This window comes from Myxine glutinosa, chromosome 1 (assembly GCF_964187855.1).
Source record: "Myxine glutinosa chromosome 1, kmMyxGlut1.1, whole genome shotgun sequence".
In the NCBI taxonomy this organism is placed as follows: domain Eukaryota; kingdom Metazoa; phylum Chordata; class Myxini; order Myxiniformes; family Myxinidae; genus Myxine; species Myxine glutinosa.
Window position 1 is genome coordinate 442,260,472 of NC_136261.1, and position 19,689 is coordinate 442,280,160.

At 41.8% G+C, this 19,689-nt stretch overlaps 2 protein-coding genes across 5 annotated transcripts in view; both read right to left on the reverse strand.

Annotated features, from left to right (window-relative positions):
- LOC137418230 (E3 ubiquitin/ISG15 ligase TRIM25-like) overlaps nt 1-19,689 on the reverse strand; it is a 1,962,167-nt gene that overhangs the window by 899,205 nt on the left and 1,043,273 nt on the right. The window lies entirely within an intron of this gene.
- Nucleotides 1-19,689, reverse strand: part of LOC137418310 (E3 ubiquitin/ISG15 ligase TRIM25-like) — a 237,000-nt gene that overhangs the window by 127,117 nt on the left and 90,194 nt on the right. The gene's annotated exons all lie outside the window — the stretch shown is intronic.

A 19,689-nucleotide genomic window follows, 5' to 3' on the forward strand; every position in this document is an offset into this window, starting at 1 on the left:
TTCTTCTTACTTTTACCAGCAACAGAAACTCCATAATCAAGTGCATTTAACAACTCAATATATACCCTATCTTCCTCTCTTTCCATATCAAGTGGTTCCTCAAAATATTTTGAACCGCTGAATCCGGGGTTTGTTAGAAGAAACATTAATCTTGGAGTTAATTTAACATTTGGTTGAGTAGAACTCAAGAACATCAATTCATCATTAAATATCAATACCTTTTCTTCCACAAGATGAAACACTGCTGGTTCTTCTGTTGGAATGAGACCTGCTCTGGTTTTTGAACCCGCCGAATATTCATTGTTTTGAAGAGCTTCCACAACATAATTAGGGGGTTGATTTACCTGCTCAAGTTTCCGAAATAATCCCTCGTCATCATATTCTAATTCACCAAGTTCTTGTTTTGTTATCTGACTAAAATCTTTGAGCATTTGAAGTTTTTTCGGAGTAAATTCTACCGTGGGAACTGTAGGTGATTGTTGAGTTTTCAAAAGTGGTTTAAAGAATTTCTCTTGTTTTCTTTCAAAGGCTTCTTCACCAGTTAGTTTCTGTCTCCGTTTCTTCTTTATCTCTTCCTGTTGTTTAACAACTTTTGAAACTAATTGTTGATGTTCCTTAAACTTTCTTTCTCTTTCTTCGGTATTCATTTTCTGTATTTATTTATTGAAAAATATCATTTAATGAATTGTAAAGGTCAATGGGAAAATTTTCCTTTTCTTCATCATTATAGTAAATGTGTTGAAATAAATCTTTTTCTTTAAATATTTCATCAAATTCTTTATTGGTATTAATACGAGTTGTTATTTCTTCTTCACTAATACTTGTATCTCTGCTTTTCATACGTTTGCGTTGAATCTCCTCATCGATATCAAAACCGAATGATAAAATCTTAACTCCATCACCACACAATTGTTTAATAATTTGTCTCATTCCTTCAGGATTAGTTTCTAAAATCCCAAGACCATTAGATTTTACTTTATTTAACTCACTCTTACAATGTGAATATTTTGTAGAACCAAGAGAGACCTCCTCAAATATTTGACCTTCGTTCCTCAATCGCATATGTTCCTCCATTGAAATGTAGTAATAATCTTTCCCTTCTACTTCTCCTGGTCGCTTTGCTCTGGTTGTAGTACTCACAAAACGAATCATAGGGTGTTTTTAAAAAAAACTTACAATCTTTTCATTTTTACTATTCAAGAGTTTAGATTTATGAAAGTTCTTTCCAGAAGCAGATTTACCCACAAGGTTAATAATAATTGTTGTCATTTATATATGTAATTATGTTTAAAATAAAAATACATCCTTTAATATCTCATCTTGTTTCACAACAATATATTTATATTTTCCAATCGTGTGTTTCATATAATTTTCAAATTCTTTTTTACTACATAACGTAGAGCAATTATCTCTCCAAAAATTATTTACATCTATTGAATTTAACTTAAATAAAATAAAAGTATTGGCATTGTTTCTTATTGAGCGTCGAGGGAGTTGAAAATATGACTGACTAAGATAAATACAATTACAAGAAGAATGTCTCCCTCTTGTATAGTAGCTGTCCATTACTGTTTGGTTTCTCTCATTAACACAATCATCAAAGATGACGAGGTTCTTTTTTGATTTATCTAAATCTTGAGGTGAAGGTATATCATCCGTATTATCACTGAGAATACAAGTTATGGGTTTTGGTTTCGATTTTGATTTCTGTGTATCACAAAATAATTGTATTATATCTTCAATATTATAATCATTTAGTTTGTTTTGAAGTTTAAATAAACCGATAATGTCTTCCTTTTTAAGACCTGCATTAAAACCCTGTGAGAGTAGTTGATACTCGGGTTGAAAACTAGACTTTGTAAAAATTATTAAATTATCATAATCTAAAAAATTAGGACCAAGGAGCATCTTTAAAAGTAAACAGGTTTTTCCACATCCGCTTGAACCAACTATTAGACATCTCAATGAATTTGGAATGTTTTTATGGTTATTAAATTTTATCTTATTTTCCCAAACGGGTAAAAAATCATTCATTTATATATTTGGAAAACAAGTCATCTAACTTTTTTTGAGCTATTTTAGAAACTCTATATTTTATCCTGAGTTCGGGTTTAATTTCAAAATAATTCATTATTTTATTTATATAGTATCTTGTATTAACATTTCCATTAAAATTATTTTGAATAATAAATATCATTAAACCCTTATACATTTCCTCAATACAAATAGTCTCTTCCCTTGAAAGAAATGGTGTATTATCATCACAATACTTAACATTCATCTCTCTTATTAATCTTGTAAAGTAATTCATTTTTGGTTCTAATTTAAAAGAGTTATATATTTTTTTATATTTTTTATTATCATTAATTAAAATTAAATCACAGAAAATACATTGTTTATATGAACCCTCATTATTAAGCCCTATTCTATCACAAGCCGGACAATTCTCTAATTTATCATATGGAGAGTCTGGAAATTCTAAATATCCTTCAGAACTTATCATATTTATATGGTAAATTTTTACTTAAACTAAACGCAAGTTTATTCATTAATAAATACAATGTTTCAAAGCACAAAAGACAAATTTCACTCAATCTCTACTTCAGTGAAAGATATAGAAAAATATGTCAAAGATGTTAAATTGAACAAAGATAAATATGGGAATTTTTGGGTAAAACCAGTTATGGAAAATAACATGAGCCCCTCTATTTCATTTAAAGGAAGAGCTCTAACTATACCTGGAAAGACATCCATTAAAGTAAATCTAACAAAAGTTTCTCCTCTACTCCTGGCAATTTATTCAAAGCTTTAAAAAGTGATTGACCACGATACTTTGAAAAAGAATGATAAGACCATCAACAATACTCGTGGAGAAATTTGTATTTACTTTAATAATCCAAAGGGTGTAGATCTAAGTAAAATGAATGATGTTAATATTTCTGGTGAAATGTCATTTCGTTCTATGATAGTTAGAGATTATTTAAAGATAACTTTTGATATTAAAAATGTAGAGATTGAATCCGTTAATGAAAGAAAGTATATTGGTATAGATGGAAAGGTTTTTTCTGCTAATTAAATATGAGTCATTACAGCAGTGAAGATTTTACTATTTCATTGAACTCGGACGATAGTGATGATAGTATTTCATTGAACTCGGACGATGGTGATGATAGTATTTCATTGAACACAGATGATAGTTATGATACTAATAGTTTGTGCTCAAATGATAGTTATGAGAGTAGCTTTATTGATGACTCTGAGTATGATTCTGAGTATTCATGTGATAGTTATGACTTAGATGATTCTGAGTGAAAAAGTGTTTTAGTTTAAGCACAGTGATATATATAAAACGGAGCTGTAAAGCTCAAAAGTGTTTTATTTTAAGCACAGTGATATATATAAAACACCACGTTTTCTCACGCTATAAATATGGTTTATTGTGATACTTGCGAGAAGGAAGTAAAATATTATAAACAACATATTCTCACCGCAAAACATACATACAACATTCTTAACAAACTTTCCCCTCTTCCACCTAAAACAAAACATTGTAAGGTCTGTAAAACAACCATCCTCAAGAAGGGGTTTAAAGCCCATCTTAAAACTAACAAACACTTGTCAAAATTGTTTACTATTAAAAACTCTGATGGTGCATTCAAAGGACATATTAAAATAAGAGTCTTTAACTTCAAACCTCCTGAACCAGAGTCTATAGTTGATGCTGTAGAAATAGTTAAACCTGCTGTTCAAACGTTGATTGAAAAAACACTAAAAGAAATGAAACCACTTAAATTTTATATGGGAGTAAAATTAGAAATGACAAAGGACGAAGGAGTTATAGATACACCATACATGAGAACTGAGCCACACTTTATATCTTCATATCAAGATTTTAAAACATCAGGAGTCTATGATGAACTTATTAAACAAGAGCAAGATGTGGATAATTCAATCGTAGGAAGTGGATTCAATATAGGAAAAATTATTTACATAGACATTCATATTCTTAAATCAGATCCTCTAAAAGCTTCTTCTTACATTGATTTACCCAGTGTTATCAAAAATAGAAAAGCAGTTATCAATATCAAAAATAAAGACAATAAATGTTTTCTCTGGTCTATTCTAGCACACTTACATCCTCCACATTTTCATGATGAAAGAGTATCTCATTATAAAAAATATGAGAATACATTAAATACGAAAGATCTAAAGTTTCCGATGACTTTAAATGATATTCCTAAATTTGAAAAGTTGAATAATTTATCAGTTAATGTTTATGGTCTAACCGAAACAAACAACATTCAGGTTTTAAAGCTTTCTGACAGTTGTAAACAAACTCATATTAATCTTCTATATTTTAATTCAGACGAAAATTCACATTATACATACATCAAAGATATTACAAAATTAATAAAACCACAAGTATGTAAAAGAACAAATAAAATATATATTTGTATGCGTTGTCTTAACTTCTTCCATACACAAGAAAGATTAGATAAACATTCAAATTATTGTGGTGAACATAAATCAACGGTAATCAACATGCCTAAAAAAGACTCAAAGATCACATTCAAAGATGAAAAGAAAACAATAAAACATCCATTTGTTATATATGCTGATTTTGAAAGTATTTTAGAAAAAATTGATACTGCTTCTCCAGATCCAAAAGAATCATACACAAATAAATATCAAAAACATACTCCTTGTGGTTTTTGTTATTATATCAAATCATCCGTTGGTGATAAATATAACAAGTTAGAGATGTATAGAGGCTCAAATACCCCAGAGGAGTTTGTGAAACGACTAGAAAAAGACTGTGTTCGATTAACCAAGATAATGAGAGAAACCAATAAACCAATGTCCTTAACAAGTAAAGAAAAAAGGGAATTTATAAAAAACAATGTCTGTCATATTTGTGAGGAGAAAATTGGTAAAGGTCTAAAGGTTAGAGACCATTGTCATCTCACTGGTAAATATAGAGGTCCGGCTCATCAAAGTTGTAATATTAATTATCAACTCCCCTCTTTCATTCCTGTCTTTCTTCATAACAACGCTCATTATGATACACATCTATTTATCAAGGAACTCTCAAAGACTTCTGGAAGTATCTCAGCAATTCCAAACACGGATCAGAAATACATTTCATTCACAAAAACAATTCACACATCTCCTATTACTCATATCAGATTTCTTGATACATTTAAATTCATGGCAAGTCCATTGGCTAACTTGGTTCAAAATCTAAAAGAGTTTCCATGTCTTTCAGAGTATTTTTTAGATAAAGATTTTCTAACACAAAAGGGAATTTACCCCTATGACTATATGGACTCATTTGAGAGATTCAATGAAACACAACTTCCTTTAAAAGAAAATTTCTATAACAAATTAAATAATAGTCATATATCTGATAAAGATTATGTACACGCACAAAATGTTTGGAAAAAATATAACATTAAGAATCTTGGTGAGTATCACGATTTGTACCTCAAAACTGATGTGCTTTTGTTGGCCGATGTATTTGAAGCCTTTAGATCTGTTTGTCGCACTGGATATGGATTGGATCCTGCTCACTACTACACAGCACCTGGATTGGCCTGGAGTGCGATGTTGAAAATGACAAAACAAGATTTGGATTTGATAACCGATGTTGATATGCTTTTGATGATTGAAAAGGCAAAAAGAGGTGGAATTTCACAAGTCTGCTCGAGTAGATACGCAAAAGCAAATAACAAATATCTTCCAAATTATGATCCAACGAAAGAGAGTTCTTACTTGATGTACTATGACGCGAACAACCTGTATGGCTGGGCAATGTCTCAGGCTCTTCCTTATGGAAAACTTAGATGGGTAAAGGAAAAAGACTACAAAAACGTTTTACAAGATGTATGTATCTCTACACAAAAAGAATTGGATGAAGAAAAAGTTGGTTATTATTTTGAAATTGATTTAAAATATCCAGAGGAACTCCATAACCTACACAAAGATCTCCCATTTGCTTGTGAGAAAGAAAGTCCAAAGAAAGAATGGTTGAGTGATTATCAACGATCGTTTGATATAGGTGAATCAACAGAAAAATTACTTACTACATTATATAACAAGAAAAATTATGTTCTACACCAAAGAAATTTGCGACAATATTTATCAAAAGGTCTAAGAGTAGAGAAGATCCATAGGGTTCTAAAGTTCAATCAAAGTCATTGGTTAAAGGGGTACATTGATTTTAATACACAAAGAAGAACAGAGTCAAAAACAGATTTTGAGAAAGACTTTTATAAATTGATGAATAATGCGGTCTTTGGTAAGACTATGGAGAATGTGAGGAAAAGACAAAATATCAGACTATCAACATCTTGGGAACAAGCATCAAAATTAATTAATAGACCGAGTTTTACTCGAGCTGAGGTCTTTACTGAGAACTTTTGTGCGATCCATTTGATTAAAGAGAGTATTGAAATGAACAAACCTATTTATATTGGAACAACAATTCTTGATTTATCAAAGTCATTAATGTATGATTACTTTTATAATAACTTGAGGAAGAAATATCAAAATGATGTTAATCTACTTTATATGGATACAGATAGTTTTATTTTGAAAATTAATACCAACGATGTTTATTCAGACATGAAAAGAGACATTAATATCTATGACACGAGTAATTACAGTCCAGAGAGTGAGTTGTTCTCTTCTAAAAATAAAAAGGTGATTGGAAAGTTCAAGGATGAATTAGGAGGAAATGTTATGAGTGAATTTGTGGGATTGAGGTCTAAGGCTTATGCTTATAAATACATTGTGAATAACGTCGAAAAGACTGATAAGAAGTTAAAAGGTGTAAAGAAAAATGTTATTAAAGAAACAATAAACTTTAAGGATTATTATAACTGTTTAACAACAAAGAAAGAAGAGTTTAGAAAGATTAATGGAATAAGAAGTTATAAACATAAATTATATTCAGAAGAGATGAATAAGAAAGCATTGGGGGCTTTTGATGATAAGAGGTTTATTTTAGAAAATGGAATTGATAGTCTCCCTTATGGTTATATAAGTATATAAGTGATAAGTTAAAAAGGGGGTTAGGGATTTTAACGGGCTACCGCCGCCTTTTTACTATTATATAAATGATAGAACCAAGTACCAACCAGACTAAAGAGTGGAGGTGTAATCAACCTTGGTATATAAATGGTAAACATAACGAATGTGAAAAATATCAAATAGGTATAATTGAAAAGACAACTGGTAAAACAATTTACAAAACAAATAAGAGAATTAATTTAAATACCGGTGAATTGGGTAAAAAAGATGGAAATATTTTTGAGTGGACGGAAAACTTTGATGGTTGTCAGGAAAATATATACTTTAATTTAAAAATGGTATGTGGCACTGGAGGCGCTCAAACAAGAACATTGAGGGAGGTTTACCATTTTATCTTAGCTCAGTTAAAATATCTTAATAAAGAACCAAACTCAAACATATTTTTTGTTAATGTATTAGACGGTGAGGAGAGTTGTAGGAGAATTAAATTATTTCCCACACATAAACAAATATTTGTAGGGTCGTTGTTTGAGTGGGTCAAAGATGATTCACCAGATGATATTAAGAGTAAAAGGTTAAAAGGTCCATAAGGTCAGAAGGATCACAGGTTCACACAGAAGGACCATTGTTTAAGTGGTCTAATGAATAAGGATAACATGTCAAAAGGTTAGAAGGTTCGTAAAGAACAGGGTGAGAGAAATAGAGGTGTTTAGGGGCAATGAGGGAGGGGAAAAATTAACATGTAAGTCAATGGGAAAATGAGAGTGTCCCAGAAGCAACATATATACACTACTCCCCCGCCCTGCCATACCCGTTCCACCTCAACCCACCCCGTCCAACCCGTCCCAAAAATCCTTTTCCTTGAATGAGAGACGTAATATGAATGAACAAAGATTGTACATGGGAGTGACTGGAGGAGGACATGATTTGAGTCGATCTGATTTTCGCGCGAAGTCTGGGAGACTCACTGGTATATGAATGAGGAATGAATGTATATTGGGATATTGATTGACGTGTGTATCTGGCCAATGTATTTGTCTGTATGACATATGCAAAGCAGAGGGTTTCGGTGTGAAGCTTTGTAAGTGGTCTGCTTGACGTGCGGGAAATTCAGGCCGGGAATGTCGATTTTAGCGTCTATCCGAGGGACCAGGTGAGGTCCTTAACTGAGTCCAGATTTTCAGTTGTTTGGGAGTGTTTGGGAGCAATTTGATACACTCGGAGTGCCCTTGTCGACCTACTGTTGATATGAAGCGGTTTCTTGGAGATGATTGCAAGATGGGCTGCTTTCGCCTTTCGAGTGGCAGTCGGGCAGAAATTTGGAATTTGTTGAACTAAATTCAGAATTCGAATCGAAATGTGTGTTTGACTTGAATTGAAGAGTTCATTCAATGGCAGATATTGTGTATTGTATGTGTGGGGTATATCCCTGAGGCAGCTCACCTTTAGGATGATGATGTCATGTAGTGCATTTTGGGTCAGAGAGGTCAAGCGTCAGAGATCCTGTTTTTTGCGATGATTACGAGCTAGGGATGAGTTAATGACAGCTGACTGTTCTGACAGCTCAATGTTATGACAGCTCAATGTTATGACAGTCGATTGTTTGACAGGTGCCAAACTCATTTGTAAAGACTCATGTCCCAACGTGAGGTAAACCCCGCCGTGAACGCGAATAGAGCGGCGAGCAGTCTGGTTGCCACGGCAACGGGCCTCACAGGAAACCGCAAGGCGGGAGTGTTGGGATTCGTGTGGAGGCACGAGGGTGCGCGCCGGGACAGGGGGCGGCGTGGCGTCGCCGCGTTGAGTTGGTTGTGCCAGGTCGATCGGCGATCTCTGAATTTAAATCGGATTTTTGTCATGTGTATTGTGAATTCTAGCGTCTATCCGAGGATCCTGGCGATGTTCGTTTAATTAAAGTGTGGTACGAACCTGTGGTTTCCGCCGTGCGGCTCCGTGGAAGTTTGGGTAGAGTTATTGTGCGTTCGGGCAGGAGCCGAGCGAGCCGCGAGTCACGTGTGCGCTGTATGGGGGGCTCTCGGTTTGGGCAGTTGTTGAGTTTGTTGAATTGGGTTCGGAGCATGGGATTTGCTCAGAGTGCCGGTGATAACTTGCCCACTCTCAGAGGGGATGTGTCCCGCACAGGGGGAGAATACTGCTATGAGGTTGCTCGGAGGATGTGTGCCCAAATGCATTGGAATTGTGGGTCATTGCGACTTTGCTGAATGTCGGACGCTGGATGTCGGACGTTCATGTCAGACGTTCGTGTGTTTCAGGCAGAGTGCTGTGAGCCATTTTTCCAGCACATTCATGTCAGAATCAGACATGAGCCATGTCAGAATAGTGGGCGCCTGCGACATACATAGCAGTTGCAAGATCAAGGTGCGGAGTGGCGGCTGGAAGATGCATCGATGCATTTGTGTTGATCGATGCGCCGGACAAAGGGTTTGCTGGCGAGCGATGCTGATAAGGTTAAGTTATTAAAATGCATATGGGTCTGGGGGCAGATAATGTGGGACAAGCTGCCTCACGGGCGCTGCAGGGAGAGTATTGGAAATTCAATAATTCGAGCAGAAATGTCACGTTTTCAACAGAACGCTTATCCGAGGAAGGAGGACGGTCGAGGTTTCAACTGTCGGTATGTGGTGTGGCTTGTGCCAAGGTGTGGGCACGAGGAGGTTGTGGTTGTGTTTGTCTGTCTGTGGAGTTATATTTCAGGATATATTTTTTTCCAGGATATTCAGGATATTTCAGGATATTTCAGGATTATATTTCAGGATGAGGCATGGATTTTAAGGAGGAGGTGTGTGCCCCGAGAGGATTGTGGGTCGCAGATTGGGCACTCTGGGTGCGCACTGGGGCTGCAGTTGTGTGTGCGCACAGGAGGTTGCAGTGGAGTGGGCGTGAGGAGGTGTGTTGATGAAGTGTGCGAACAAGGAGGGATGTGCAAAAGGTGTGCACCAGGTAGAGAGGGTGTTGCATTGTAAAGCACGTCTCCCACGGAAGTTCCTGGGCGGATTGTGACGGTTGTTGGATTCGTAGGGCGTTGGCATTTTGCAATGTAGAGCCACAATAATGGTCATTTGTCTGTCCGGATGTGGAGTTCTTGCAAGGACGGGAATGTCGCCGGACTTGTATTAGTTGTGGGATGACAGCGCTGGTTACCCCAATTTGAAGTTTGACCTTTTAAAATTTATTTGACCTTTGTTCGAGATATGTAAGGGTAAGAGGTCAGAGGTAATTCACTAACCTTGGAAGAACGACAGGCTGTCAGTCTACTGGGTGTTGCTTTAACGGCAGGATATAGAACTTAAATCTGGAAAGAAAGGACATATACTGTTGGTTATAAACTGAAATCATGTACGTAATTAGTGAACAGAGAATATCGGGACATATACTGTTGGTTAAACTGAAATCATGTACGTAATTAGTGAACAGAGAATATCGAGTTCTGCTTTTTGTTGTTGTGGTTGTCGTTGACGTCTCAAATAGGTGATTCAGGGGACTCAAGAAATAAACAGATTTCCGGTGCCGACCGGAAGCGTCAGGTACAGTACGCTTGAATTTAATTTAACCGAGTCGAGTACAGTGACGTGTTTGATCGAGCAATGGCGATAGTCATGTTAAATGGAGGACAATTGGGAAGATGCAAAGAGATGCAAGTAACATGGATTAAGTTGTGGAATCAAGAGGTGGGTGCCTAGGTATTGTGGTTATTATAATTTACTGATTATGGGGGGCGCACCGAGTACAGATCGGGTTGCATGGTGGAGCACGCATGCATGGGTGGAGGTGGAGCATGCATGGAGCATGGAGCAGGGTGGAACACCCCGTGTGGTTGGAGGTTGAAATGCAGTGAATATGCCCGATTTTGGCTTTGCGAGGCTCCGGATAGAAGTCGGCATTTCGATACTGTGGATTATATTGTGCCTGCCTGGAGAGGTGATGTCCTGTGCTGAGGCTGGCGACACGCCTCTGTTATCTGTCTGTCTGTCGGTCTGATTGTAAGTCAGTGGTACGATGGAGGGCTAATTGAGTGCTCAGGCGTCATTGTTCCATGGAGGTAAATATGGCAGTGTAAGCTCGCTGAGGAAGAGTTACCTGTAGTAGGGGACGTAACAGATGGGTGGATTATAATGACGGGGGAGCGCAATAGTATAAGAGGCGACTGGGAAGCGCAGGTCTCAGAAGGGAGTAGTCAGCTTCGATGATGCAACAGTGTATGAGTGAGTAATTGTGATCTGTTTAAGTGTAAGAGGCGGTGGAGATGGAAGGAGGTGATGAAAGCGTGGATGAGGGTTTCTGCAGCCATGGAGGAGAGGGATGGATGGAGACGGGCGATGTGTCTAAGGTGAAAGAAGGCCGTCTTTATGATCTGTTTAGTGTATTTTTCAAAGGAGAGGGTTTGGTCAATGATGATGCCAAGATTCTGGATGTGGATACTGGGAAACCACCGATGTTGGGGGCAAGTTATGGATGGATTTGGTGAGTGGTTTTGGGTAAATGAAGATTAATTCAGATTTAGCGTAGTTAAGTTCGAGGAAGTTGATTTGAAGCCAGAATTTTATTTCAGTGATGCAGTTTGTCAGGATAGAGCGAATTGTGGTGATTAAGCTGTTGTAGATGCTGTCAATTTTGCTTTGGATGAATGAAAGGAAGGAGATGCAGTTGTCTACTCTGAATGACAGGTGGTGGTATCCAGGGCGCTGAGGAGTTTGTTCACGTTGTAAAGTTTGTTTATTTATTTGTTTATTTAGTTTGTTTATTGTAGAGAAGAGTGCTTTTGGGATTCCGGAGCCAGAGTGGATAATTTGAGAGTATTTGAGAGTAGGCGGAGTAGAGGGCATCTTTGAAGTGCTGTAGGTGAGGAGGTTGCCGGCGTCAGAGGAGAGAGAAGGTCGCTGGTGATTTTGAGGAGAGCAGTTTCAGTACTGTGGCTGGAGCAGAATCCGGATTGATATGTTTCATATAGGTTATTGGCAGAGTGGTGATGTTTGAGTTGAGTGGCCACAGCACGTTCCAAAACTTTTGACAGAAAGGGTAGGTTGGAGATGGGTCTGAAGTTATTTAGGGTGTCAGGGTTTAGTCCAGGGTTTTTCCAGAATGGGGGTGAAGTTTCACGAGTTTTTGGGGAAATCGGTATGTGAAGCTGGATTAAGTTGGAACCGCTTGGTGAGCCATGGAGATGGATTGGATGTTTTGTTGTTGGTTATCTGGGAGTTCGGTTGTTGCATTGCCAAAGGTTTCTGTGTGGTGGACACACTCGTTGTCTGTTGTCTTGTGTGATGTGGGTGGAGATGTATGCGGCTGTGTGTGGCTGCCTGGAGTCGGGAAGGCGGCTACAGTGGTTGATATTGGTTGTGGATTGTCCGGGGTGCTTCGATTTGCATAGGGGGTGAAGATTGGGATATTACATTATTTTAAGTAAGTATTGGCATGAGTAATTACATAAGTAATTATGAGTTATTATGAGTAATTAGTGGTATGAGTATTAGTTATGAGTAAGTGATTATTTTAGTAAAGTTACATGTTTCGCTGTGTTGTGGATCTGGGGACAAGCTAGTTTGATGGGTACCCTGGGGTCTTCGGCATGTCTATGTGTTTGTCTGTCTGTTACACTGGACTCTTGAATGGGTTTTCATGAGACGAATTTCAGACATAACAGTGAGAATCTATTTTGAGCGAATCACAGTGGGTGAGAAAAACATTGTGTGTGACCAGACACCAGAACTGACCAGAATTGGAATTGGAATTAGACCAGGTTATTTCTATTATTTGTTTATTCGTGAAAATAAATAAATAATAGGGGGAGGTTCATGGAGGTTAATGGTGGTTTGTTTGTGTTAATTCTAGTTGAAACTCTAGCTGAAGTAATTTTCGTTTAATTTTTATTTTTTATTTATTATTGATGTAGGAAACAGGCAAATGGGATGCTGAGAGAAGGATTGAATTTAATTTGAATTGGATTGGATTAAATTGGATTGAATTTAAAATTGAATATTGGATAAAATTGGATCCACTTGGAAAAAGTGGATTAGGAAATTGGAGACCAGGTCTTCTATGAAACTATGAATTGAATGAATTGAATCTATGAATTGGAGACCTGGAGACCAGGTGTTCCCAGGGCGCTTGTGGACCAGGTGTTTCACCAGAGGAAAAAGACCAGGTGTTCGTCGAGCACTTCACCTGCAAGAACGCCTTGGAACTAAGGTGGAAGGGACCAGTCCAGGTGTTGCTGACTACACCAACAGCAGTCTTTTGCGAGGGCAAGACCTCGTGGATCCACGCCACGCACCGTAAGTTGGCCATACAAGCACCAGACACTACACTACAGCAACCACAGTAAGGATGGGCCTAATCATAGGTACGATACTATTGATAGCGACAGCAGCTAGGGGAAGCTCCGATTCCAATAGATGCGAAAACGAAACCCGACACCTCACCGTAACATGGGGACAAAGAGTATCACTACCATGTTTCGAACAGAAAGCCCTGCACACAAATTGGGTAAGCGTAAAATGGCTAGCACTGTCGGCAGGGCCTGGACGCGTTGGCATTGTACTACGAAAGATACGAGAGTTCCGGGAAAACGGGCAAGCTAGCATTGAGACCTTGGCCCAACCAGGATACAAATGGGGAACCCCTGATTTTAAGCTACAAACACGCACGCGCCTAGAGAAAGGCATGACTATGCAGGTCCGGTGCAGCGTCTGGACCCCTGGAGCGGCCAGTGGCGAAACTAAACACACACCATGCATCGAATACATACTCACGCCACACCCCCAGGATAAGGCCCCAAAGAAGGGGGAAAACACATATTGGAAAGTGGCCAGGGAGGTGGCAACAATTCAAAATAGGACACACTGCTGGTCGTGCATGCACTTTCCCCAAGCAGGCACCACAGGAATACACATGATAGTGCTACCTCTGTCCCTCAATGACCTCTGCTCACAACCTATCGATTCCCCATGTTTAGTCACCACGCTGGAAAGAGAAGGGGTTGACAACGGCAAGAGTTGCAATCGACAATTTAATTATCGCCCGTCAATGATTGCCCATGTGGCCGAGAGGCCTGCCCCCGTCTGGGTCAAACCACAGAAAGGGACGGTCTGCCTCCAGGGTTCCGGCCACTTGCGTATGGGAGAATCAGAATGCGCCTACACTCTCCCCGGGAAGCTGGGACAAGGGAGCTCGGGGATTACATTACGAATAGTACTGCAAGATAAACACAACCACAACATAACGGCTATAACATTCTCTAGGGGGGTTAGTAGGATTAATGGGGTGGTAAAGGGACTCCGGTGCTTATCCACCCACCTGGTCCCACCCCATGGGACAATGTTTATATGTGGCGACAAGGCTTACCCCTATTTACCAAATAATTGGGGGGGCACATGTTATCTGGGTTCAGTCCTTCCTGACGTTGAGATACTGGATGAGCTAGACCCAAAGTCCTTGGACAGGCGTTATAAGAGGTCAGTCATGAACGAAGATGGAACCACTAAACTACATGGGAGCCTATGGGAAAAGGTGTTTGGTTTCTTCTTCCCAGGAGCGGGCACAGTCATGGATAGTTTCCGGATAGATAAATTGGCTTTGGCCCTAGAAAAGGTGGCAAACGACACCGCTACGGCTCATGATATACTATTGGACACGGTAATTCACATGCGTACAATGGTGATGCAGAATCGGGTGGCTTTGGACATGCTCCTGGCAGAGAAAGGAGGGGTATGCGGAATAATAGAGGGAAAATGTTGCACTTACATACCTGATCCATCTGAAGGAGTGTCAGCCGCAATAGTGAGACTAAGGGAAACTAGCCACGCCCTGACGATTGATCGGATCGCCCGCGAGAACTCTTATAAATTTAGCTGGCTCACTGACTGGTTCCGGGGATGGACGGGCACCATAGTGAAGTGGTTATTGACCACACTGGCTGTGATACTTGGGGTAGTAATTTGGGGGGCACTAATGCAATCTCTAGTCCTCCTCTGTATGAGAAAGTATTTTACAGGATGGAAATTGAAGAAGCCGCCGACAACGACTATGGTTCTGACCACAAAGGCTGTCGACCTGAATGGGCCCTTCAACAAGGCAGTTGTGACCAGCGCTCCAGAAAATTGTATTGAATTTTGTGATGACTGTGATACTTGTGTTGATCCCATGTGGGAACTGGCTGCTGCCTGTAATGATGTCTGTGATGACTGTGATACTTGTGCTGTAAACCCCTTGCGTGTACTGGCTAACGCCTCTTATGTATTACAAGCTGACAGCTGCACGCCCCCTTCCGACCCAACTATGGATCTGATTGCGACGCTGGGTCTGGCGGTCGAGGGACCCGACGTGGATATCCTAGACCCGCAAGCCGACCAGGCGTCCATGGGAGACTTTGACATAAAGGAAGTCCCTCTCTTTGCTTCAAATGTTTTAAGTTCAAATGCTTCAAGTGAATCGGATTTTTACGCTCTGTACCCTGACCAGGAAAATGAGACACAAGATACTGACAACATTATGTATTCCCCAGAACAGCAGCACGTGAGGGATCTCATGGGCATGATCGTTGATTAACTTCGAAGATCTGCAAGGACCGCGTCTGCAAAGGGTGGGGGGAGCAAGTTCCGCAGGGGAGGTTGTTGGCCCTCTGGCGGGGCAGAACCTCATCTGGACCAGACGCCTTCGTTGTGGATCCGAAACGTTAATGGACTTTCATGTTCTGAGCCCTCAGGTTCCAAGCACGCACCACACGACACGTTCCCCAAATGCACGGGCGAGGCGCTATGGGCGCACGGTATGCCCTTGGGAGATACCCGCATTACACGATTGTCTTTCAATAAAGCCCGATGTGGCACGTTGTCTCTTGAGATACTTTGTCTCGACGAGACAAGAGGAAGGAATGTCAGGTCGTAGATTTGTTATTGCCTAATGTTCAGTTATAGACGGTTGACTAATGCGTTATGATTTAAATGTTGTTTAAAAATGCTATTTCATAAGTTAATAAAGGGTTTTCCGCTTCGCTTCAGTTTAAAATGAGAAAATACTCGCTTCGGTCGTGCTGGACAAATGGCTCGTATACATGTGCCCTTTCGAGGCTAGATAAGTCCGGTCGTAAAATCCCTCTTTGATTCGCAGACGGCGCCTCGAGCCGCGGATGGAAAAACGGATTAGGCGCTTGGAATGTGTAGCTTCATGTAGGATGCTCGGACCGCAGACATATAACCTTTGATAAACGGTCTTATCAGGACCAAGAATGCACTCTCCCTTCAGTGAGTTACATTTTCTGTCACCTCGGAGCCTTGAAACCACATCTGGCCCGGATCCTGACGGTGCGTGCTGCACTCCCCCAAGATGAAAGAACGGATGACGATGGGGGCTAGGGATAACGGTGGGAGGAACTCTCGTAGTTCCTTTGTTCTCTCGGAGATTTTCTGATAAACGTGTCCCTATTTAAGCGGACTGTGAATCAATGCATTTTCAGGAAGGCTGGACGTGGCATGACGGCGATTCGTGCTGTAGAAGTTCGCTTCCTCCAGATCTGTATAATTGGTATTTTTAATAAAGCTTCGTCATTCTCAAGCTGTTGGTGAAACTTCTTTTACGAACAAAGAGCTGTTGCTTGACAGCAGACCAAGTCGGCTGGGGTCCGGTAGTGGAGAGTGAGGCAGGGTCAGTCCAGGACCAAATTGAGGGACATGAGGGACAGGAGGAGAGCGAAACAGCGAGGGTAGCAGACGCACAAAATAGCGTCATTGTGCCCGACATTGCGGGAGCGCAAAATGGCGCCTCGCTGGTCACCGCGCCCGCGACCGTGGCAGCGCCCCTGGTGGATTCGGACCTTTTTATGATGATACAAATGAGGGCCCTTATGGAGAGGCTAGAAGCAAAAATGGATGCCATGATAGACAAAACAAGGTGTGATCGGGGAAAATTGGAGGGAATAAATGACCGGGCCAAGGAAGGCAAATTGAGGGACATGAGGGACCAAGCGGAAAGGGAAGTTAACCAAATGGGGCAGCAGATAGAGGGGGTCAGAATGGGGGTAGAAACCAAACTGGATGCTCACAGGGAGGAAATGGAGCAGATGAGGGTGGCATCTGGGCAGGAGATGCAACTGATGGGAGAGGAGATCAGAAGAGGAGTGAGTGAGGAGGTGTGCGAGAAAGTCCGACTCTGGGGTGTGTGAGGAAAAAGTGCGTGCCAAGGAGTGAGGGTGCTGGCGAGAGTGAGTCGGTCATAGCACGTGTGCGAGGGAGCACATGGAAGCGTGGTGTGGTGAGTGTTACGGAGGGTGTGATGGGAGAGTGTGCGCGAGAAAGGTGTGTGACGGACAGGTGCATGGGGAAAGAGTGCGCTGTCAAGGGCAAGGAAGAATGCACACCTGTGGTGAGTGTTACAGAGGGTGTAACGGGAGAGTGTGCGCGAGAAAGGTGTGTGACGGACAGGTGCATGAGGAAAGAGTGCACTGTCAAGAGTAAGGGTGAGAGTAGTGAGAGTGACAAGGAGAGTGAGTTGGTTGTGACAGGTGAGCGAGGATGTACACCTGGGATGGAAGGATGCACACCTGGAATGGTAGAGCGTGAGTGGGAATGCACGCTGGAGCTGGTGGTGAGGCACGTGGTTGGGTGTGCGAATGAGAGCACACCTGTGATTGTCACAGAGGAGGTGACCGAGGAGGGGGCGTGAAGCAGTGTATTGGTGAGGTGTGCGAGCAACGAATGTGTGCCGAAGTGTTCGGTGGTCAGGTGTGTGACCAAGGCTGTGAGTGGAATGGGTGTACCTGGGTGTGTAAGGAACGGTACAAGGAGCATGGAAACGGCTAGATGTGTGAGCAAGGAACGGGCTGCGGGGTGTAAGCATGCAGGTGAGGCATCGAAGGTAACCGGGTTAAAGGTTAGAACGACTTTTAGCCGAAGCGGGCCCTCGGTGCGTGCCGGGCTTCGCGTGCCGCGAGAACCAGCGGGGATCCGAGCCACGGCGGGTTCGAAAGGACCGCCGTGCGCGATCCACGCTGGGCCTCGCTTTGAACGGCCGCGTCTGTGCTCCAATAGGCGGAGCGGGCGGCTGGATAGGAAGGGTCGTCATGGCGACCACTTTCTGTTGAGGCATTCCGGCAGGTCGAGATCGAGCCATGGGATGGCTCCGTGCCGAGATGGTGCGTGGGATCTCGGCCCGGGTAAGCCCCCGTCCCTGCACCGAGTGCCGGATGCATCCAGCCGCTGGCACAGAACAACCAGCATTCATGGCTTGGCTTTACGAAGCCGGGCTTTGGACAGGAATTGGCGCACCGAGAGGCATTAGTGAGTAGACTGGGTGATGAGGTTAGTGTTTTGGACCCAAAATTAGAGAAAAACAAAATTTGATGATTGGCAAGGGATTGGCAGTAGTGATTGGCAGATGATGGGTAGTGATTGGCAAATTTTTAATTTGTTGAAATTTGATGTGCAAAATTGGTAGTGAGCGATGGGCCTGGTGGGTAAGGGGGGCATCCCTGCCACCCTTCCCATGGGGGGCAAAGGAGCAATAGTTTATGGGGTGTGATAGTTTATGGCAGTGAAAACTAGCCCGGGTGGGTTAGGTTATATTGATAGGGATCTAGCGAAGATGACATTAGGTGACGTTAAGGTTAGTTAGTGACTGATACCTGTAGGGGGGATGCAGGTAGTTTAGTGTGGATGATAATGACGAGGGAGCGCAATAGTTTAAAGGGACGACTGGGAAGCGCAAGTTTCAGAAGGGAGTAGTTAGATGAGATGATGCTGTGTGAGAATTGAACAGGTGTGATTGCACAGGTGTGCAACTGGACAGGTGTGTGGAGCAGTGTATGAGTAGTGAGTGTTGTGGATCAGCGCGAATGCGCTTGGGGAGAGAAGGGTGCAGGTGGCACCAGGTGTGAGAGCACAGGTGTGCAAGTACAGGTGTGTGGAGAGAGTTGGAGTAAGTGGTACGGAGTGGTGTGCATGGTGCGAAGGTGTGGATGGGGGAAGAGTGGACCCCTTTCACGAGTACCCGGGGTGGGTAGTGTAAGTGTTAGGTAGAGGGTATAGGTAAATTGTGGTTGGAAATTGGCATTTGTGGTGCGGTTGCAGAATGGTGTTGTGAATGGGTGCATTAGTGTTGTGGAAATGGCTGGGCGTGTAGCCTGTTAGTGTGTGTAGTTGGTTGGGCACTCCACCACTGTGAGGATGTCGGCCAGGTGAGGCCGCAGGTGGGCTCTGGGAGCCGGTAGTTGTGAGTGGGTGCCTGAGGATCCCGGGTGTGGATCGGGCAGCCCAGTGCCAGAGAGGGCACCGAGTGGGGAGAGCGCCAGAGGGCCTTCCCCAGGTAGTTAGGTTAGGGTAAGGAGCAGGTAAGCTCGGAGGCAACTGCAGTGGTGGAGGTGTGCAGGTGGGTAGACCCGCTGGGAGAGGTACACGCCACAGCCCAGAAATTGTGCGAGGGCACCGGGAGATGAATCGGGGGAGTGAGACCCCAAATTGAAAAGCACCACAGTTTGGCCAATGGGAATTGGTTTTTAGAACCCATAGTGTAAGAGGGCCAATGGTTTGGCCGGAGAAAGACCCCGGGTAATGTAAAGTTGTTAAAGTCATTTAGGAAATAGTTAGGATTGATGAACCTGTCGCACCATACGCAGCCACTTACCTGTGGTGATGATGATGACTCCAC